Below are 24,351 nucleotides of genomic sequence, written 5' to 3' on the forward strand. Positions count from 1 at the left end.
CCAGACACCTTTGTTATCTGTATACTGATCTCTCCTTTTTTGTTCTTTGTCCAGGCATTCCAATTAAAAAATTCTGGTGGCAACCTACTAAATTGATTTAATATTTTACTAAAATACTGCCTCATAGATTTAAAAACCCTGTTCTAGAGTGCACAAGGAACCATCTCAGAAAACAAGAAGATAGGTGCCACAGCAAACTAAAGCAGATATCCAGTGAAAGCTAAATTGAATTCAGACTTTACAATCTGTAGTTAGAGGAAGAAGATAAGAGTTCAAGTCAGTTTCTGAAGTTTTCCTGGAAGAGGTATGAATGAATCTGTGCCTTTAGCTCCTGGTACATGGTAGTTGGTGAAAATATAAGGGAATTAATGCAATGGTGTTAGTAGGAAAAAAGGGCAAGTAACGGCATGGTAGACTGACTGTGGCAAAAAGAATAAGTGTTTTTGTGGGACAGCAAAATGTAGGAATTGTGATGAGCAGTTCTGGGAAATTTGGTTTGTTAGATAATAGGGCCAGGTTATAGCTTTGAGTGTTGGACTAAGATAAAAGTGATATGGCATTTTGGCTTAATGTGGTAGGACATGGGATGCCATTTGTAGTCCTTGAATAAGGTTGAGGATAGTGTAACAACCTCAGGATGAGCATTCCTTTAGGTCAGTGGGATAGAATGTGTTTCTTTCTCATAGTTAATGGATACATCAAATATTTCCCCTTATAGCCCAATAAAAATGTAGTAGCCTAGAACACCATACACTCTTCCTCTCTTCTTCCCTCCCTCCCTCCTTTTTTCCCTTCTTACTTTCTCTTTCCCTCCCCTCCTCCCGCCTTCCCTCCCTCTTTATCGTTCGTGAAAAGGCTACTAGAATGATTTATATGAGAAAATTTTGTTTTTTGCTCCTTCTTTTGTGCATTCATAAAGCATCTTTTGGCTTGTTTACATTTAAAGGTACCTACAAGAGGCAGGGTCTGTGTCATGTCATTTTAGAAAGTCACACCAGACCACTTACACAGACCTGTTAAGATCTTTCTTTAGGGGGCTATGTGGTTCTTAGCTGCCCATCACCTACAACATTGCAAGCCAGTGGTTTCCTTATAGATCTATAAGCAAATGAAAATTGGGAGTATAAAAACCATTGGATTTGCCTGAGAACTTGTTAGGGGAGAGTTTGTTAGAAAGAAGTGTATGGCATTTCTGACACAAGGCTTTGTACAACAGCTAGGTCAAGGAGTGGGTAAGCCTCGGGTATCTCTCTGTAAGCAGGTCTGTGGTATACAGAATTCTACAATGACTCTCAAGATTCCTTACCCCTGGTATATATGCCATATATAATTCTCTCCTCTTGAACATGGATAAGACCTGTGAATATGAAAGGATAGCATTTTTATGATTAGGTTATGTGGCATTCTATGGCAAAGGTGAAGGTGTTTTGCAGATAAAATTAAGGTTCCTAAGCAGTTGAATTTTACCTAATCAAAAGGCAGATTATTCTGGATAGGCTGGACCTAAACAGATGTGCCCTTGATAAAAGTTGGAGAGGTTTTTTTTTTTTTTTTTTTTGCTGGTTTTCAAGGAGCAAACAACATGCCATGAACTGCTTGTAGGGAGGGCATGCAGCAAGTAGGACCCAAGAGTGATCTGTGGCCAACAGCCAGTAAGAAAATGGGGAGGAGGTAACTGAATTCTGTCAAGGACTAGTGAGCTTAGAAGAGGACCTTGAGCCTTAGATAAGATTGCAACCCAGCTGATGAATGGATTTCAGTCTGGTCTTACCAGACCCTGAGCAGAGGATTCAGCTAATCTGTACCCAGATTTTCTGGTGCATAGAAACTGTGAGATAATAAACGGGTGTTGTCTTGAACTTCTGTGCTCTTTGTAGTTTGTTACACAGCATAGAAAACTAACAGAAGGTGCTGATACAACTTTGGCATGGCAAAACATCCTTGGAAATGTAATAAGATAGGATTTTCTTAGAACTTGGAATTCTTACCAGGGAGATTATGGTATAGGGCTAAGAAGAACTACTTTGATGAAATTCTCAGGAAAGGAATAAGACCCCCAAAGATGATGCTTAATGATTATAAGATTCCACTACACTACAAGGATTTTGTTTTCTGGGTGCAGTATGCAAGTTTGGAGCCAGAGCTGAATTGCTCCAGAAGTTAGGGAGATAGCTGCCATCTGAATCATCCGTTTTCAGTTTCTTTTCACTGGTGCACAGTCTCTCTCCTAAATGAATGGTGAACTCCTGTTTCTTTGCTTGTTTTAAAGGAGCACTGAATTTTTAGTCACTTGGCTTCATACCCAATAATTAACCTTCTTGGGGTGTCCATGTGTTTGATCTGGCCTTGAAAGTCTCAATAAATATCAGTCTTATTCCCCTTTCTCTGAAGTAGCAAGACACCATTGGCTTAGCACCACCTGGCTTAGCAATGAAGGCTTGATGTTCCTGGCAAGGCTTCAGTTTGTGAAAAGAAGAACCAGGGGATAGAGTTAATAGATGATCTATGTTTCTGAAGGAGAAAGAGAACAGATGAAGGAGGAGATCTGAGCTTGAGGGAATGGGTACACTTACTGTTGGTTTCCCCATGTGCCATGATAGGATCCACTGATTTGGAGTCCGAGTCTCTTTGTACACTTGATTTATATCTGAGCTTATTCAAATGTTGCTACTATACAGGACAGAATGTGGGGAATTGAGCTAAAAGCAAGATAGAGGAATATACAGCTGGGTAGCTCATTAATAAAGGAACAAGAAGCGGCTGGTATTTCCAAACAAGTTTACTTACCACCTGCCTTGGAAAGGTGTGACATAACCAACCCAAGCACCAGAGACTGGGATAATGAAGGAAATGACCAAGGGTTGGAACAGAACACCCTGTTCTTCATATTCTTGTGTGGTGTGTACTACACCAACCAAGGGGGAGTTTCTGATGGCCTCTGCCATGCTGACCTTTAGTCTTTTTGCTTTTCAGTCAGTTTGGGGAAGACATGTTTGAACTCTGCAATAAGAGCAGGTCTACTCCTCTTCGACTTTCCTTTTTCTTCCCCTCTTGCCCAAAACTGTTCGCTGAGTGACAAATAAGCACAAGTTGTTTTTACAGGTGTAAAACCAACAGATCAAATGCTGGCCTGTGCCTGGGCTTGTGAATGGGGGACTGTGTTATGTTTGGAGAATACCACTGCATCATTTACACTTGCAAACCCTTTGTAATCTTAATCTCTTTGTTGCTTTTATGTTATACTGGCCCCCCAAGGTTAAAGAAAGAGATTTAGACCTTAAACACAAATCCAGCCTTCAAGCTCTGGAATTATCTTTGCCTTTAAATGCAGCTGATCAATGCCCATTTCTTTTGAAAATAAAACCCTTTTGAACCTTGAAAGCCTTCTACTGTTGAGCTATGCCTAAGTGCCACATGGGGGAATGGGCAGAAAAGAGCCCATTTTTCCCTTAGTGCTTGCATTAGGGGTCCCAGAGTTCAGTCCAACGCAATCAATTTAATTGGCGCTAGCTCTGGTGACAAATTACGCTGGTTTACACTCCAGTGTAGTAGAGATTCCTCAAATGCAGGGGAAGAAGGGAGATACACTTCTTGGTCTCTACTTAAAGAGGGCAACAGTATTGGAAAAGGAGCACATTTAATTTATCACTGTCAGAGCAGGTGCAAAGTTTAATTCTAACTAAAAGCATTAAACAATTAACCCAGACAGTCAGGCCTTCTGAAAATGCTCAGTAGCAGGGAACACACAGACCAGATTACCAATGGAAACGTCAATGCTTCTCTTTTATTCCGTTGAATATCTTTTTGCACTTAAAAACAAAAAACAAAAAACAAAAGAAAAATCCCAGAAATACAATAACTTCTCAGGTCTTTTGGTTGATATCTGAATTGAAAGGGCCGGAGAGGACACCACCTAACGTTCAAAGATCAACAAATAACTGTCCCAGGGGCCCTCTTTGATTAGCTGGGAGAAGGGAAATAAGAAGACACTTGGTTTTGAAGCTCTCATAAACTGATTGTCCTGCCTTTTTATGGTAAGGTATATTACCGTGTAACATGTATTCCGTTAATTCAAATTGTTCAAATCTGAACGATTACCTGAATCTTTGGAGGCTGTTTTTTGGGAGGGAGGGGGATAAGGGGGAAAAGCTAGAGGAGGAAAAAGACTCAGAGAACAATGAAATCCAATTATACATAGGGATGAACCTCGCTTCACCAATACCTAATACATTTGCTTTTTGTGGTTGTTGAATTGGCTGGAGAATCAGTGCATTTTAGAGCCTTGGGAAACTTTGAGGCTTAACCTGGGGAATTTTTTTGGTGCGAAGTGTTGAGGCCCAGACTGGGTAAATTTCTATTCCATATTACATCATTTCTGCAAAACTCTTACTACAGTCCAGCTCTTCTGACTCACTGCAGGCAGTCCAGGAAAGACTGTGGGCTTTGGAACTGTCAGACCTGCATTTGAATTGTGACTGTGCTTCATACTTGGCATTTTGGGCATCCATAAACACTGGAGGATGATGCATCCCTCACATGATAATACATGCCACACACTTAGCCCAGCACATGTAACCTGTAACCCTCATCCCGTGTTGATCTCCTCCCTCTCTAGCTCCAGGTGCCCCAATGTAACGAGGAGCTCTCGGTAAAGTACCCAGTCCAGTATCTGGCACACATTAGTAGTGTATTTTCAGCTCTTTCATCAACCAGGAGAAAATAGCTTTTTATAATCCGAGTGCTTTGGAATTTTAGAAGCATTATCATTTTCTGGATTCATTTAATTGATTCAAAACTGTGTTCCTGAGAGAAGAGGATAAAATTGAGTTTAAAAAAATGTGTAGCCAGAAGAGATTGGGGCTGAGTGAGGCCTTGCAGATGATAGACCACCCTCCTCCTCCTCACTTTACAGATGAGGAAACAGGCCCAGATTGGTTAAATACTTAACTAAAGACAGCTGGTTACAATAGGCCAGGTACTTCTGGTGATCTCAGGGTCTGAGAGTGCTCAGATTGGAGTGAAAGCAGGGGTCTGCATCTCTGTAAGCTCAGCTTACCTCCACCCAACATTGCAGAACCTCCTGCCTCCATTGAACACAGTCTGAAACCACAGGTGTCTGTTCTAAAATTGTCACAAAGGTAATCTACCTCTTTTAAAAATACTGACATATAATATTAGTTTCAGGTGTACAACATAGTGATTCAGCAATTATATACATTACAAAGTGCTTACTACTACAAGTGTAGCTATCATCTGTCACCATACAAAGCTATTACAATATTGACTATATCCCCTATGCTACACTTCTCATCTCATGACTTATTTATCTTATAACAGGAAATTTGTACCTCTTAATCCCCTTCACCTCTTTTGCCCATCCCCCTAACCCTCTTCTCTTCTGGGAACCACCAATCTGTTCTTTGTACCTATTAGTTTGGTTTTCTTTGTTTTGTTCTTTAGATTCCACATGTAAGTGAAATCAGATGGTACTTATTTTTCTGACTTACTTCATTTAGCATAATACCCTCTAGGTCCATCCATATTGTGAATGGCAAGATCTCATTCTTTTTAATGATCGAGTAATATTCCATTGTGTATATATACCACGTATCCATTCATCTGCTGATGGACACTTCTATTCTTTCCATGTATTGGTTATGGTAAATAATGCTGTAATAAGCATTGGGGTGTACACAGATCTTTCAAATTAGTATTTTTTTTTTTTAGAAACCTCCATACTGTTTTCCATAGTAGCTACACTAATTTCCATTCCCACCAACAGTGCACCAGGGTTCCCTTTTTCCTGCATCCTCACCAGCGTATTGTATCTTGTGTTTTCAATACTAGCCATTCTGATTGGTGTGAGGTGGTATCTCACTGCAGTTTTGATTTGCATTTCCCTGCTGATCAGTGATTTACAGCACCTTTTCCTGTGCCACCTGGATGTCTTCTTTGGAGAATTGTCTATTCAGGTTCTCTGTCCATTTTAATCAGATGATGATGATGATGATGATGGTGATGATTGTTTTTGCTATTGAGTTGTATAAGTTCTTTATGCATTTTGGATATCAACCCCTTATTAGATGCACCATTTGAAATGCCTTCTTCCATTCAGTAGGTTGCATTTTTGTTTTGTTGATGGTTTCCTTTGCTCTGCAAAAGCTTTTCAGTTTGATGTAGTCTCAGTTTATTTTTGCTTTTGTTTCCCTTACCTGGGGAGACAGACCCAGAAAAATATTGCTAAGGTCATGAGCAAAGAGTTTATTGCCTATATTGTCCTTTAGGGGTCTTATGGTTTCAGGTCTTACACTTATTTCTTTAATCCATTTTGTACATGGTGTAAGAAAGTGGCCCAATTTCACTTTTTCATATAGCTGCCTAGTTTTCCTAGCACTGTTTATTTTCCCTATTGTATACTCTGGTCTCGTTTATTGTAAATTAATTGACCTTATTAAGTGTGGGTTTATTTCTGGGCTCTCTAGTTTGTTCCATTGATCTACATTTCTGTTTTTTTGCTAGTACCATACAGTTCTGGTTACTGTAGCTTTGTAGTATAGTTTGAAATCTGGGATTGTGACACCTGTAGCTTTATTCTTAGTTTCCAATATTGCTTTGGCTGTTTGCAGTCTTCTGTGGTTTCAAGACAAATTTTAGGGTTGTTGTTGTGTGAAAAATACCATTGGTATTTTGATAGAGATTGCACTGAATCTATAGATTGCTATTGGTAGTACAGACATTTTAATAATGGTTCTTCAAATTCATGAGCATGGTGTATCCTCCCATTTGTGTCATCTTGAATTTCTTTCATCAGCATCTTATGATTTTCAGAGTACAGGTCCTTTAACTTCTTGCTGTTAAATTTATTCCTAGGTTTTTTTTTTTTTTTGAAGATTTCTTTATTTAAGAGAGAGGGAGAGTGTGTGAGGGCTGGTGGGAGGACAGAGAGTGAAAATCATCAAGCATGGGGCCTGATCTTGGGACCCTGAGATCATGACCTGAGCAGAAATCAAAGAGTTGGCCACTTAACCAATTGAGCCACCCAGGCACCCCCTTAGGTATTTTATTTTTCTTGATACAATTATAAATGGGATTACTTTTTAAATTTCTCTTTCTGCTAGTTCATTGTTAGTGTGTAGAAGCCCATAGATTTCTGTATATTGATTTTCTATCCTGCAACTTGACTGAATTCATTTATTCAAATAGTTTTTTTTTTAAGATTTTGTTTATTAATTTGACAGACAGAGATCACAAGTAGGCAGAGAGTCAGGCATAGAGAGAGAGAGGGGGGGAAGCAGGCTCCCCGCAGAGCAGAGAGCCCAATGCAGGGCTCTATCCCAGGACCCTGAGATCATGACCTGAGCCGAAGGCAAAGGCTTTAACCCACTGAGCCACCCAGGCACCCCTAGTGACAGTTTTACTTTTTCAAGATAATCTACTCTTGGGTAAGCTACCAGGTTGTTGCATAGGAGAAAATTAGCGTGCTGATCTAGCTTTTTGTCTAAGTTAACTACTTTAAACATGAGATTCCCTTGATTTTATTTTAAATTTATATAGAATTAGAAAAATTTAAGGAGAAACAAATTAACCAGTGATGTATTATTCCATGTCCTGCCTCAGTGTCAAATATAGGGTACTAAACATAGTTTCATTTGAGAGAGCTGATGCAGTCCCATGATTGGAAAGGATTCAATGTCTGTGTCTTAATTCTAGTTTGTGTCTCACTTTCTATTTTGTGAAAGGATCCCTGATTCCTTTTCTTAGTCAGCTAGTGCTGACATAAGTGCATCTGTGTTGTTTGTGGAATCATAGGATCTTTCTGGAGACAAGCTCTGTAAACCTCATGTAAGGGGAAGATGTTTATTGAGTACCAGCTGCACCTATGGTTTCACTTAATCCTTTGTGATAGAGATGGGAATGAAAGAGAGGTAATGCCCATCATCACCAATGAAAGGAGGAACCAGGATTTGAACCCAGTTCTGGCTGAAGCCCATGCTTTTTGTAATCTATATTATACCATTTAGTAGTTATGGCTTCTTTGGACTTATATTGCCAAAATAGCATGTGACCAAAATCTCAGGGATCATAAAGATAGAAACTACTCATAGGGTGAATGGAGTGGTCAGTTTTTTTCTTTGAGATCTTTGGTCAATCAGATTTTTTTCTTACACGTTTGTTTTCATATTATACATTCTTATTACTCAGGAGATGTTCAAAAGGGACCTCCATGCCCCGGTTGCATGTTGCTCTCTAGGAAGAAACAACTAGTTGGGATTTTTTTTTTTTTTCCTATGGGTTTGTCAACTTTTGGAAGCCCAGCAGCCATTTGTTTATAACACTCTGTTGTGAGGTTTGGAGGACTAGAGATGAATGAACATCTTTTAGAAAAACACAACATGATGTAGCACGTATTCACCCTAGGAAGTTTCAAGAGAGGATAGTGAAATACTGTTGTGGATACTCACTCATTCAGTTTTCCCATCAAGGAGAAGATGAACTAAGGTCCCAACAATGGTTCACTTGAGGTCTAGGGCAGGCAGGCCTTCCATCAGTGGCCAAGAAGTGTATAATTCAGATTATTAGTTCAATTCTCAGTGCTCTCATTTATTATATGTGATTGCAAAATGAGGGACCTTATATGCATATGTCTCATATCCTATTTCTCCATTGTTTGCTTTACTCATTCATCTAGATTTAATTGCCATTTCATAGCCATCTCCATGAAATCTTGTTAAATTGCCTATTACCACTATAATTTTGGGAATCTTATATTACTTAATAGTATTAAGAAGGGTTGTCCTTTTCTCATTGTCCCTTTGTTTTGCTCCCCACTGGACATCTTTGTCTTTATCCATTCTGGTTAGGACAGTCTACTTCTACAATCAAGAGTTTTCAAGAGGATCTCTTTCATGAGGGTGGGATAAAGCCTCTTGGGTCTTCAGCAGCCATCCTAGGAAAAGGTATGGGTGCAGTACAGAGAAAATGGTGAAGATCTAGTCTATCTCAATTTGTATTTTAATATTGCTGAATTAGGTATTTTAATCCTTATGGAAAAGAAGAAAATAAAATTTTGAAGGTTATAGAGTAACTTTTCCCTAAATTTAGAATTATGTGTGAGCATGTGTTTGTGTGTGTAATATGGGTGTGTATATGTTTAAGTTCCCTCTTTATTGCTCTTATCTTTTAAAGCAAACCTTAAAAAAACCCACAAAAAAACCCCACAAAAATACAAATACCAAAATGCATTTCCTTATGGTAGGATAAACATTCAGCTGTGTCATTTGCAAGAACTCAATAACATAAACAAAAATAAACCAAGCAATTTTCATAGCGAGTTTTTGTGTTTAGTATATGGAGTATTTCTGGATTGTCATCAAGCCAGCATTTATGACCACTTTAGAGAAATAAAAATTTTAGTAACAGAAAATTACAACATTGTCCAGCTCTTGATGGGGGGCAAGGGAAAAGAGACTACAAATGATCTGAAGAAATAGAGATACATTTTCCAAGGCATGCAAGGACAGAGTAGAGAGAAGGACTGCCTTGTAGAGGCCTGGACCCAACACCAATGTAGGATTCCTCAGTGTCCATTCCAGCTTGAAAGAGGGCTGGCCTTCTGTGGCTCATGAAGTAGCTCTTCAGTTTTGTTTTAGAACTTAACCTGCCCATCTGCAAAATAGGAATTCCCTTGTTCATGTCCTTGGGCTAAGGACTAAATCAGCCCAAGTTTTACCATCTTAGAAATAAAAACCATAAAATTTATTTCAAGTCTCATTTGGCATATAATTGCAAAATTTTCTTATAGTTTAAAAAAAATCCCTAAGACCTATTCAGTTCAACTCTTGGAAAACATTAGAACAGATTTAAGGCACACTTTTCCTATGCCCTGTAGAAGAATGTAATTCTTTTTCTTTTCAGTGTGGGGTTCCTGTGTCCATTTGCCCTCTACCTACATTCAAGTTCTCCTCAATACTCTGCCTTGTGTCTGCAGTTGCCTAGAGTCAGCAACAGTTCTGCCCCAGTCGCCCACCCTAACTCTGAGTCACACATGGTGTGATGACCTCTCAGTCCTGCAACGTCTCCAAAGTCATGGCAAGATATGTCTTTAGCATTAAACCTTCTGGTTTGCCCCTGTCTCCAGTTCCCTTTGGGGCATTCACATTCATCATGTCCTTCCTTCCAGGTGGCAGTTTTCAAAGCTGGTCTGAGAGTTCTTCTTTTCTACTGCTCATGTTTCCAGTATGATAAGGTCTGTAATTTTGATTCTGGCAGGAATTAATAATCTCCTTGCTATATTCCTAATTAGTTTTTCATTAGAATCACTGTTAGGGTCTATTCATTCCTTTATTCTATGGAGGCTTTCCTCCCCCTCAGGTGACAAGCCAGAGTTGGTGGCAGAGATATTCCAAGGAGGTTTTAGCTCTATTAAAGGCTCCATGGACATAGTTTTTTCTCCATCCAATTAATAATTTCCCCTAAAACTATCCCAATAGGAACCAGGTGTTTTGTCAGAGCTCTCTGAATAACTCAACTTTTCAAGACCACTGTAGTGTCCTTCTCATTTGAATTCACTTCCTGGGTTCTAGGCTTTGGAAAACATGTCATCCAAGTAGATAGATTGCAAAACTGTCTTTGAAAGCTTATTTATCTGCTTATAGAAGTAGTAACTCCTCTGTAACTTCAAAATGATTAAAATAGAGATAGGAAAACCATATTTTGGTTTTAGATAAGGGAATTTTGACTTAAGATTTTCTTGTCTCTTGTCTCTGGTTAGGCAGTAGAGCTAGACACCTTTGGTCTAGTCAGATTTGTAGTAATGTCCTTGTTGAAATAGAGTAGACCGATGTTATTTCTGGTCTTTTCAGTTCCATATTTTTCTCCAAGAACCATTTCTTCTCTTCACCTGTTCATTGTTTTCATTAACTTCTGCATAGCTCAGGACTAAGAATTTGGGAAGGAATTTCAAGGAAAGGTCTGAGTTGGATGGAGAAGCTTACTTCTGTGGTCTGTTACTGAGGATTTTTTTCTATTGCTTCTGAGGCCTGGCTCATAAGGGACAAAGAGAACAGTTGTAGGTATGGCGGTTTTGAGTTCAGGCTCTTACCTGCATAGGTCAGGCCTGGTCAGAGTGAGAATCTGAAAGACTCACATATTCTTAATGCTTGGAATTGGAACTCAGGAGTTTCTGATAATCTATGGGAACTGGAGCCTTCTCACCTTTTAATTATAGAGCAGTAATTTAGGTGGAGGGATCTGCAAAGATTTCTCACCTACTTCTCTAACTCCCAGAAAGCTTAAACCATGTTAAGGAAATTCTTGTTATCCATGTTTAGAGTAAATACTTACAGTAGGGCTAAAGTTCTTCTCTACATGTTCTCCATCCCCAGGCTTAGTATAAAATGCAGGAAGTCCACCAAAGTAGTGTCTAAGCCATCAGGTGGAGACATAATGCTGGTGCTGGTCACTCTAGCATTCTCCTGGCACATGTTTGGGGAGAGGGCACTAGCACAGGCATAACTGAGATGGCTTGTATGGGGGTATACACCCTTGACTTGTTAATACTGATGATAGACTAAATCCCCACAGTCAGCATACTCCACTTCACTCAGTACTGAAATAGTTAGTGAGCATCTTCTGTGTGTCAATCACTTGGGACCCAAGGATGAACAAGACGTCAGAAATTCCCAGAGTAGAGGAGAAACATACAACCATGAGACGAAGGCCTTGCAGGAGAAGACTGGAATCTGGCTATAGCATGCTGCTCTCTTTGTCTGGTAGGTTGAGGAGTAACTGGTTAGGGGACGTTTGACTGCAAAGATAGAGACGTTCAGAGGAGCCCCAATGCAGGGTTTATTAGAAGGATGAAGGAGTCCCTTGCCAAGGCTGCTGTGTATGGTTGTACAAGGTTTGTCTTAGGTAAGGGCTCTTGGCTGAACAGCTTTGTGGTACTGAAATTCAGCAGCGCTGATGTTGGCATGGGACTATGGAAGGCGCTCTTCTTTGTTCACTTTCATATATTTTTTTAAATGTCTTATTTTGAAATAATTTTAAACTTAGAGAAAAGTTGTAAGAATAATACCCTCATATACCTTTTATCCAGATTCACCAGTTTTTTTTTTTTTTTAACATTTTGGCACATATGTTTTATATCTGTCTGTTGTAGTGCTTTCTGAATCATTTGAGAGTAGGTGTGTTAGGATTTCAATGTATATTCCTTAAGAACAAAGGTATCTTATATAACCAGAATAAAGTTACCAAATAACAGGAAATTTAACAGCAAAGTGATGCTTCTATCAAATCTATACTCCATATTCTAATTTTGTCAGTTTTAGCAATGATGTCCTTTATAGCATTATATTTACTTCAAGCACAGGATCCATTCCAGGCTTATGAGTTGCATTTAATTGCCATGTCTCTCTTTTTCCCCCTCTCTTTTTAAAAGATTTTATTTATTTGTTAGAGAGAGAGAGTGCAAGCATGCATGCACACATCATTGAGGGGAGGGGTGGTAGGAGAAAGAGAGACTCTCAAGCAGACTCCACGCAGAGTGTGGAGCCTGACACAGGCTCCATCTCACCACTCTGAAATCATGACCTGAGCCGAAAGCAAGAGTTGGATGCTTAACCAACTGAGTCACCCAGCTGCCCCCTCTTTTTTCTCTTTTAATTAGAATAGTAGTTTGACTTTGCTTTGTCTTTCATTACAGTGACAGTTTTGAAGAATGACAGTTATTTTATAGAACATTTGTCATTGGGTTTATTTGATATTTCCTTTTGAGTAGATTCAGGTATGTATTCTTGGCCAGATTCCTACGTAGATGATGATGTGTACTTCTCAGCGTAACGAACGTAACTGGAGACATACAATGGCTGCCTGACCCTTGTTGTCAGTGTAAATTTTGATAACCTGATCAAGGTATTGTCTGGTTTCTCTGTTGTATGGTTCCTGTTTTTACCCTTGTAAACTAATAAACTGTCTGTGAGAACATATTCTAAGTAGGTAAATATCTTGTAACCCATCAAATTTTGACCTCAGGATCTAATGTCAATTGATTGTTCTTGCTCATTCGTTGCTGGTTGAATATGGTTGAATATGGTGATTTTCCAATCTAACACTTTCTCCATATTTACCAGTCAGCATTTTATTGTAAGGAAGAATGCATTATTTTCCTTTGTCATCTATTTATAATCAGTATGGGCTCATAGATTCATTCTTTCTTACAGTGGATTGATAATCTGTTATTTATTTTAATGATCAAATTATCAGATGTTGTCCAGTGGGAGCTCCTTCAGGCTGCTCCTGTGTTTTTTGGCATGCCACCATTATTTTGTAAAGCACTTCCTTACTTTGTGGAATAAGAGGATGTTCCAGGGTCATCCTATGTCTTCTGTGTCCCAGCCCTGTAACCATCCATTTTCCCAAGGAGCTCTCTGATTCCTTTTAGTGGGAAATGGTGGGTTGCCAATTTCATTGTTTTCTGATTTATCCTTCTTATGTTTCTTTTTTGGGGGTAAAGGCAGATTCCTGTATGCTTTTTCCCCCTGATATTTATAAAAGATCATACAGAATATTCTCTTTATATTTTGTCCTTCACTTAACAATACATATTGGCAGTCACCTCCTATCAATTCATAGAGGTCTTCCTTTTTTTTTGCTTGCTTGTAGCATGGTACTTCACTGCTTGTATCAGTTTATTCAACCAATCTCTCTCTCACACACACCCCTTATGTTTTTAAAATATTTAAAATATTTTCTCCTGATTCTCCATTTGTCTTTTGATTTTTACTTATGGTGTGTGTGTGTGGTTTTTTTTCTTTCTTTTTTTTTTTTTTTTTAATTGAGCTGCTTCATCCTAATTAGCCTGTTAGGAGTGAGTGCCTTTTTTTCTAATACTCAGAATGGTGCTATATATGCTAATGTGGCCTGTGTCTCAAGGATGTTGGCTGCAGAAAGAGAAGCTGTGATTACTGGGAACTGCATGCCTCTAGTGGGGAACAGAGGCCACCAGCACCCCTCATACCCTTTCTTGTCCCAGAACGGCATGGGAATTTGGTTGGCTTACTCTCTGGTGGTCATCTCACTGTGCTTCAGAGAAAGTCTCCAGTTGAGTTACTCAACCTTGTTTATTTTGGGATCTGTAAAAAGATTGGTAGAGCAAGATGAGCTGGGATGCCTGGATATAGAATTGTTGGCCTGAAGAGTTGGTAGCGCCTCTAAAGTCTTTATGCAGTGCCAGGCCCATAATATGCCCATCCTTAAAATTAGGTACATCATCATTATCGTCTTCATTTTTGCTTTGATAGAATGCTGCTTTTGTATTCATGTTAACCACTTTCCCCCACCCCTTGTTGCCCTCTGTCCTGCCTCAGATAATGTGTGTGTCTGGGTGTGTGTGTCCGTCCAAGCTGTCCCACGTGGGATATTATGTGTTTTGTTAAGAAAACTTAGAGTAACTCTTTCTCTTCTACTGCTCTCTCCCTGTCCTTTCGCTTTTTAATAAACTAGAAGTTGAGTATAGACTCAGGTTTGTGGAGGAAAAAATCCCTTTTATTTGGATAATTTGAAGAATTCATAGCAGCTTAGCCAAGATGTGCCCACTTCCTCCCCTAACTCACATGATTATGCTAATTCAGAAGGAATGTATTGGTGCACTATTAAAAAGCATGATCTGTTTTCAGCTTCTGGGTAAAGAGGAGAGCAGCAGCCTTTAGTGGCCGTGTCAGTTTTGCCCGTATTATTATGTGCAGATGTGCCAGCTGCCAGTAGGCATTTTCTCTCTGATAGCGCTAACCACTTAACCGTGGGTCAGCAAGGTGCAGCTCTCAGCCAATAGATCTAATTGCAATCCTTCTATGTTCCCTGTGATTGCGGGTTTCTTCATCTCTATAAACAAATAGTAATCAACTAAACCTGTTACCTCTGAATAGAGATGTCACGATATGAAATATTAACTGTTCAAAATACAGTAATGAGGGTTTAAAACTGTATTTGTTTCTTGAAAATAAAGAAAAAAAGATTTAAAAAAAGAGGGGAAAGTCAGAAGCTCAAGAATTGGAATTCTGAAGGGCCCTCTGGCTCTTTTCCCTCTACATAATGAAAAATTGCATATGTATACGACATGTTTTATGTGGTCAGATACAGCGTAAATATTGTGTACATCTTTTGCTGGAGTAACAATGCATTAGCAGCATCACAAATAAGCTCTGCCTCAGCATCTACATTTTTATGACATTTTTATGTTAATGCAAGTCAAACTTATGTTTTGTGATGTATCTAATCCAGCCCAAATTAATCCATTTGTATTCCTATAATCCAATCAGCTCCCACCTCCCCTGTAAAAAAGTTACATGCAAAGTCCAAGGCAGAAATATGTCAGTAAGGCCAGGCCCTGGGACACATGGCTTTTAGAAGATGTTTTTCTCCTCTGGCACACGGAGGTGATATGGGTCCTTCACATGGGCTTCTCTGGACGGTGGGGGAGGAAGAGACATGGGAGGGGTATTACCACTGTTGAAGCTACCAGTGTTGATAATATAATGTCTTTGTATGTTTAATTTTATTATTTATTTTTTTGATGATTTTGGTTACCTTTTCCATCCATTCCAACTTATGGTCTCTGCCATGTTTCCTAATCTAGGTGCCAGGGGTCTGTGAAGCGCTTACTGTATACTCAGCATTATGCTAAGCCTTTACTGAACATCTGCTGAGCATAATGTTTATGCCATACTTATTGAGCATCTAGTTGTATAGAATATGTATGCCTGACCAGCTTTCACCCAAAAGTTCAATTTTACCTGTAGCAGCCCACTGAAGATAGAGTGTCCATCAGAATTTGTTTGGGAATTTGGGGTTATGATTGCCTCTTTTGGTTCTCCTGACACTGATCTAGAGATATAAGAATTCCTCCTGGAAACCAAAAAGAGCTGTATGGTGTAGTAGAAGAACCACTGTACTACAAAGTCTTGAGTCTAGATAGAATGACATATTGATGGCAAGTCCATGCTTTTCATTGATATGCTACACTATCGGTATGCTCTTGTGTTCAAATCCCCACCAAATCAGGAAGATGACTTAACTGCACTGGGTCTCAGTTTTCCTGTATATGAAATGAAGATATAATACTTACAAGTTATTGAGAAATACTGAGCTATGTAAAATATGAAAAATAGTGGTTGGCACCTAGGAGGAGCTCAATCTATGTTAGTTACTGACATTGTTAATCAGTGTTTTTAAAGTTTGGAAACTTGAGTTCTTCTAGGCCAAGCTTCTTAATTTTTCAGATTAAGAGAATAGTAGGACTGAGGACTAGAAGGGCTAAATGCCTTACTCATAATCACATAATTACATGAGACAGAGCCAGTGTAAGAATCCAGGTCTCCAGACATGCAGGCCAGTGTCTTTCTCTAGTGTACCTGCTGCTGCCTTTCTTGCAGAGGAGGACAAATGTAAAGAAATCACATAAAAAGGCTATGTCTTTGTTACTGCCTTGAAGCATGTAGCTCAGGGCAGCCCTTATTGATCACCCTTTAGCTTGGTTGATCTGGAGACAGAGAGCATGTCCCCTGGCAGCCTTTAGTGATGGACTTCAGGACCAAAACCAGCTGGTTTGAGTTCATCTCTCCAAGTCTCTATCCTGAACAAGCCTTTTCCCTGAGCACTTTCCCCAACTTACCCATCCCTGCCGATTTTCAAGGATGACTTGGCAGACATCTTCCGGGGCTGTCTGTCTGTCTAGGAAAAGCATAGGAGCCACCAGGAAACAAAGGCAGAGCTCATCATCTTTTCTCTCCTTAGCAGAGAAAGGAAAGATGTCTGAGTTGAGACTGGGAGCCTCAGTCTCAACTGGGTCTGAATTGAGACTGGGATTTATTTTGCCTTTTTGACCATAATTTTGGCTTCCCATAGAAATGGCCTCCACCCCTCTGTGATTCTTTGTCTTTCCACCTCCCTTCCCTCCTTGATTCACCTCATGTCTTTGCTCGTGGAGCTATCGGTTGTTCTGACTCTAGATAGTGTAGGAAATAAGTTCCTGTCAACTAGGATCACAGAATGGGACTTTCTTCCTTGAGCCTTCTGGCATGATACAGAGTTGGAATCTTTTGTTGGTTCAGATTTAACTCACGTGGGATCATGTGGTTCATATTCAGGGGAACACTGTCAGTTATGTATATGAGAGGAGAGAAAATGGTGGTGGTGGTAGTGGCAGCGGTGATTTGTGTGTGTACATAGGTGGGGGTGGGCTTGGCGGGATGGAATTGGCTTGAAAATCTGCAGTGGGCTCTTTCCTCCTTTAACACTGATGCTGGGTAATTAGCAAAATGCGCACAGGGTTTTATCCATATTCATGCGCCCTTTCCCACAAGCATAAACAATCCAGTCTCTATTATTTCCTTGCGTGTGCAGCTCCCCCCTCCCCCCTGCCACCTGCAGAGCCTTGTGCAGCTCTGTTCACATCATTCTGGCTCTGTTTGGGAGGGGGGGCCCTGGCCTGGGCATGGGCATGGGGAGAGGACTCCACAGAGAGCAGAGTGGGTGCCTCACCAACGCAGCATCTGTGGCAGGTTGGAAAGTTTAACGAAGTGCATTCACAGCTGTAGTTACATGCAGTCCTTAAGAGGACCCTGTGTGGTAGGGATGGTTACATAATTATTCCTGTGTGACAAAGGAGAAGATGAGGCACAAAGATGGGACTATCCATTCATTTGTTCTTGCAGATCACTCCCCATCCTGCTTTGTCTTACCCTTTGCCTGGCTGACCTTAAAAGATCCCATCATTCATTCTGTCTTGTTTTCTGGCTCTGATGTGAGATTAGAAGGCAGCAGGAGACAGGGGTTGGGTTGCCTGCATGTGTTGAGTTGGAGGCGCCCATAGTCCTCTGCGGCAGCCTCTGTTCCACACCCACACTTGCTGCCGTTGCCCCGCAGGCCTTTTCGTCTGTCCTGCCCCATTCAGAATTGGCAGTGTTAAAGACTTCCTGCTGTCAACAGCCCTTTAGCTGTTCCTTGTTGGTTCCCTCGTCCTTCCCACATCTTTATAGAAAGTACTTTCATGCATTCTTTACTATTAAACTCCTTGAGTGAGCAGCTGATGCCTGCTGGGTGCTGCAGGGTGTGTAGCTTGCCAGTGACCACACAGCTGGTAGGTGGAGCCCACAGCATTCCTCCTTGTTCACCTGGATTGTTTTTATTAGGCCACGGTGTTCCCATTATTGCATCTTCTTTGTCCCCTTTCAGTGGGTGGTTGAAACCAGCAGCAAATAGAGATCTGGATACTGTTCCATCTTTCCTATCCTTTAGGAATACTGGATTTTTTAGATAGACTTCTTCATAGAAGCAGGAGCCTGGGGATGGGCATGGACAGTGCGAAGGGAATCAGAGAAACTCAGCCTTTTTTTTTTTTTTTTTAACCTGTCTCTCTTGCCATCTGAGGAACAGCCAGCCACATTCATGAGTGCAGTGCAAGATGGGGGTGGAGTCAGAAGTTGCAGGTGACCACCATGTGCATTCATTTTCTGTCCTAATCTCCCCATGAGCTTGGGGATTTGCCAGCCTCTCTGAATTCAGTGTTCATGAGGTGTGATCACTGTTCTTTCCTCTTTCTTCATACATGACATGAAAGCAAATTGCCCAAATATTCTACCTCATGATGCAAGAGTACAAGATAGTTCTCTGCAATGTTCATCAAACTCAATGGTACTTGGCTTTTCCATCTCTCACCTGGTGCACGTGTGGAGGTAGGCAAACCACGCAATTGGGAGGCTCCCAGTGCGGAGAGCAGAAGCAAACTGCACTAACCTGCTCTGTGTTCTTGCTTTCTTTGAAAGGAAGTTTAATACAGAGCTGTGCATCATTTACATTCCAATTTGATAATTATTGACTATATGCTTTCTACGGACCTGGTGCATGACAGATTCTAGAAGGAATATTGCAGGAGCGTATGGCATAGTGTTTGCCTTCAGAAGACTTATACATTTATTAGAGAAGTAAGATTAACCTGGAAAAAAAAAACAGGCAGATATGTAGGAGAGTTTATGTGCAAATGCTAAAGTAAGCAGTCATTATATATCATATTTGATTGTGCTATAAGGAAGATGATTGCAAAGGTGTTGGGGAAAGCTTCATAAAAGAGCTATTAAAAGGACCAGAAGGATTTGGACCCCACTGATCATTGAATTTGATTTGACCACAGATCTCCCTTCCTGGGTTCAGAGCCACTTTCCTGGAAGGGATGCAGGTATGTCCTGAGTTTGATCTTTATGGCCATGGTGTGGTTTTCATCTGTGTAGGCACATCGTTGCCCAAACTGCTGCAACACCCTTTGCCTTAGGGAGTTTTTTCTTTCTGTCCTATATGACAGAAAAAGTGGACAGTGACAACATGCTTCCCAGTGATGGGTGAAGTATATCCATGGAAAGCCATTTATATCCAGACACTTGGTTACGAAGTTTATTCTTCCCCTAACACCCCAAAGGCAGAGAGTAGCTTAAAAAAATCACTAAGAAGCCCTTAACCTTGTAACATACAGTTTTTGCTAAAAATATATATTAATAATATATTATTGAGCGAGCATAGATGAAGAAGGCCAGGGAGGGAGGAAGCAATAAGAGTGTGAGCAAGGTCAGTGCTCTTTGCCCGCAGACTCTGCAATCAATAAGATCTGGTCAATAACTGCTTTATTACTGCACTACCACCTGGAGCAAAATCATTTTTAAATTAAGAATATATTTTGCAAAACTGAATTAACAATATTGAATATTTTGCTCTTTGATATGACTAGCCTTCAAAATCAAATTATTAAGTATGGAAAATGCTTACCAGGTGAAGTTTTTCTTTCTTCTCCCTCCTCACTTTTCCAGCCACATTCCCTCTCTCCTTTTCCTCATGCTCAACTCTACTCCTCCACAGCCCCCCCAGCCCCCCACCCTACAGCTTGGGAAGGAAACAACAGCAGATTTTTAAGATCTCTGGCACAAATGTGGATGTAAATTAGTATTGAATCCAGCACATGAGATTTAGGAAAGGAAGATGCATTTACTTGAGTTTAACAGAACCGTGCATTTCCTCCGAGAGAAAGGACCAAGTAGGGAAAATTGGGAATTTTCCACTTGGGTAAAACTGATGCCAAAAAGTAAACCTTTGGACTTCTATAATCTTTGGCAAGCTGTGAAATCTCACCATTCATCCGCCCCAGCCACTACCGTTGGTTACCCCGGCTCCATCCCCTTTTCTGTTCTTTCCTCCTCTCTCCACAGATGGAGAGGACAGAGGAGAGTCTTACATGACTCACAACGTAGTGCAGCTTTGAAGCTTCCATAAGGCCAGACTCTCCCCAAGAACTGCAAGAGGTATTCGAGTAACTGTTAGGCAGAGTGGGTTGTGAAGGCACCCACAGACCACAGCTCTGGGATGCATTAAGCGATATTACTAGAATTGTTTGTACTGCATCTTTGTGAAAACATGAGATTTTGGTGCTCATATTTTCGGACATTGTAATAAGCTCCTCTCATTCCTTCCATCTTCTTGGGCCATTTCTCACCATTTGCCATTAGGGATTATAATCTCCATGTAATTTGTCAGTAACTGGGTTTGGATTATATAAAATGACAAAGAATAGAAGAAAGTTTCACCCCTCAGCATTGTTCATGTTGCAATAACCCCATTCTTGCATTCTTTGTTTTTCAGTAAAAGGATAATATTGGTCAGGCCATGCAATGGCATGTCAACTTCTTATTTATGTCAGATAGTAGATTTGTACTTTTGAAAAGGGGCATTTGTTCAAATTATTGGTGCTTGCTGTTGAAAAGGAGGGGAGGAGGAAGTGGAGAAGGAGGGAGGGAGGTAGGGAGGGGGCTGGAAAGAAAGAAGAAAAAAGAGAAAGGAAGGAAGGAAAAAAGAAGGAGGGAAGAAGACTACTAACGAAGAGAGGAAGAGAACTAGCTTTTATTTAGTGCTTTCTACATGTAAGTGTATTTTGGAAGGTGGGTATTAGTGACCCTATTATATAGGAGCTCCGATGGTTTAAGAAACTTGCTCAGATCAGGCAGTTGAAAATGGCAGAGTTGGAACTCAACCTCAAGTGAGTCTGACTCTAAATTCTATTCTTTTTCTTTATCCTCTGCTGCCTTTCTAATGTAGAATGTTTTGAGCCTGTTACCCAGCAGATGATTTTGTCCAAACTTAAAATACCTAAGCTACTTAATCACTGATTTTTAACATTTCTTATAGGGCACGAAGCCCTTTGAGAAACTCAGGCAAGATATGGCTTTCCTCAGGAAAATACATGTACACATAAAGTATTTTCAGAGAGTTCATGGGCATTTTGAAGCATGGTGATGGGCTCCAGGTAAAGACCCCTTGCGCACAGTGCCCTAGAAGAGAGGCATCCAGCAAATCTTATTTTCCTGTTTAGAAGACCGTGAGGCTTCACTGTTAGCGGTCCTCTTTGGCATCAGGTCTTTCAGAAACCAAGTCTAGGGACAGTAGTGAAAGTGGAGGGTGAGAAGTTGAACTATACCTGGCCTTGCACTTTTGGGTACTTACAGTTTGTCTACAGGATTTAATGGCTGTACATCAGGGTTGTTTCTGAAAGGCCTTCCTTTGAGCATAGAGCTCTGGCTTGTTCACACTGACTTTCTATGTCTCAGAAAAGGCCATAGGACATCCAGTGGTAAGGGTCCCTCTGTTTTTTTTTGTTGTTGTTGTTGTTTTTTTAAGAACATCTTAAATTTTTAATCCTTTCTTTACAGGTTACCTAGACCACGTTTGATTAAGAAAACTGTAGAAAGTTAGTAACTGCCACAAGCAACATAGCTACATCAAGGATGGTGGACAGTAGTCTTTGACTCAGTGACAAGAAGATACTGGATTACGGGATTGCTATGCCATTTTTATTTCTAGGAAGGGTATAACATTACTTTTTCTTCTCTAGTTTGAATACCACAGAGGTAGATAAGATATTTGTAGATAAGATATTTGTGTTTTGGTACATTGGTCAAATCCATCTCAATGGTTATATTTTCAAGATAAAAAATGAAGTTCCTTTTTTTTAATATGTAGTTTTCCTTTAGTTCTGGAAAATTCCCCAACTGAAAAGAATTGACATCCTGGTAACTCAATTACCTGAGACTTTCCCCCGCCTTTTGAGTTCTGACCCCCAGAAAACCATTACATGGTAAAGCTGATACAGCTTGTAGGGTGCAGTTCTAAAGATTTTCTTTATCCACAGGGGAAGTCTGAGTCCTGGGAGGGATTCAGAGATCCATAAGAAGGTAGTGTTGGAAACCACCTGTCACAGAACAAAAGTAATTCAGGATTGCAGCACAATTACTGGTTCTTCCGATACCTGTGCACAGGTACATTTGGAGTCTGTAGTTAAGGAGAGAAGATTTGAACCAGTTCTGGGCTCCAGACCAAAGTCTACATCACCCACAAAGAATTTTCTGCCCATCTAAGCACGTACATACCTCCATCCTCTGCTTTTCACGGAATTCACCACTCATCCTAGCACTTCCTCACATGCCAGCCTTTCCTGTTATTTAAGGATGCCAAGCACATATGGCTTGGCTCCTCTGCAAGAGTATAAGAAGGTACAGGTACAATAACTCTTGTATGTGCTCCCTGCATTTTGTTGTAAATGCTTCGCCGATGCTCTGTTAATGTTTACAGCATTTTGCATTCAAGTGAATCAAATTGACACCGTTCGTTCTAGTTTTCCCTGAATTTGCCACCATCACAGACTGCCCTGAAAGTTTTCCTATTTTTGTATTCTCGTAAAACTCCTGTTGCTTCCCCACAGCCTGAAAGTTCTACATGCCCTTTTCTCCTTCTGGGACTTCTGGAAAGACCCCAGTTTTTATGGTCATTGGTTGACCTTTCTTGTTCTTCTCTGTAGCACTAACTCTCACTTTCTTTCTTTTTTAATCAGTGGAAGCTTAGAGGTGCTTCACCTAGTTTAAATCATGCTTGCTGATTTTCTATACTCAGCCTTCCTACAGCACTGTGATGAGTTGTCTGCAGATCTAGAATATCTAAGGTCTAGTGATGTCTCTCTGGCCTTCTGAAGCCAGGAGAATGGAGCACAGGGGGACTGATCTCAGATTTAGGGAGACAGGCTCACGAATCCCACAGTGACCTGTGTTGATGCCCATCAGTTTGATGTAGCTGCTGTTTCTTCCCTGTGGGGCCCCCGTGTTCTGATGCAAGTCCTGGTTCCATTGAGTGACAGGTGCGACCAACGGCCGTGTGAGTTATTTCCTTTGGAAACCACAGCTGTGGCTAAGGCCAACGGATGGCAACGGTGCCACTGGGCTCTCTGGGAACAATCCGCTCGGCCATTGTCAGCCTCAGGAAGGGCTTTCAAGCTTGATGAAAATAACCCAAGAGGCTGGGTCTCTGTGGCAATTGCTAGTATTCTAGAGGTGGGAAGTGCCCAGGAAGGAGTAGGGGTTAGGAGCCAAGATTTTGGCATCAGACAAACTAGATTAAGAGTCAAGCTCTGCCATAGCTGTGTCACTTTGGGCTGTTATTTTTAAATCTCTCTGAGCCTCTGTCACTTACCAGGGAAATTGGGGGTAATGTCTAGTTTTTAAGTTTATTGTAAGGGCTGATTGAGATAAAGCACTAAAAACATTTTGTGTTTGGCACATTAATATTCAAGAAATTTCAGTGATTATTATCATGACTACTACCAAAGGTGGGAAGAGATACACACTCCCTCCAGGAGCTCACAGGTCTCCTTCCGCCAGGGGAGCAGCCGGGTGATGGGAGTGGTGGTAGTACCTACATCATCACTTGTTGTGAGAACCAAGGATAGCATCTGGCACATAGAAAACACCGTACTACTAGCTTTCATTATTTTTATTATCCTCATTATTTTTATTTACTAAGCTCTAAGAGCTTTATTCTAAGATGTTGCCAGAGAGTTGCCTTGTGTTGATTTGGAACTGGAATTTGATAGGGGCTCCCAAAGCAGAGGAAGTGGCAACAGCTGTTCTAGTTAGTTTGATATTTGAAATACTTTATTCTAGAATTAATCTCTCAGATGGAACAAAAAGAGGAAGAACCAGAGCTTTCCACAGGAACAGAAACTGGTTCATTTCACTATGTGACCCTATTTTCATGTATTGATCCTGGGGAGCTGGAGCTGTTCCCTTCCCATCCCCTTCATCTGGTCTATTGCATCATCTTAAGCTATACCTTGTGGAGTTATTTACAATAAGAACATGTTCTTGCCACGGGGATTTTGAGCCTTAGAGTGCTTGCTGGCTGAATAATTCCAACCATAGGTTTTCATGGCTGAAGCGGCTCCTTTTTTTTTTTTTTTTTTTAAGCATTCAGATTTTTTTGTATTGTCTA

The sequence above is a fragment of the Lutra lutra genome, chromosome 9, assembly GCF_902655055.1.
Source record: "Lutra lutra chromosome 9, mLutLut1.2, whole genome shotgun sequence".
NCBI classification, from domain to species: Eukaryota; Metazoa; Chordata; class Mammalia; order Carnivora; family Mustelidae; genus Lutra; species Lutra lutra.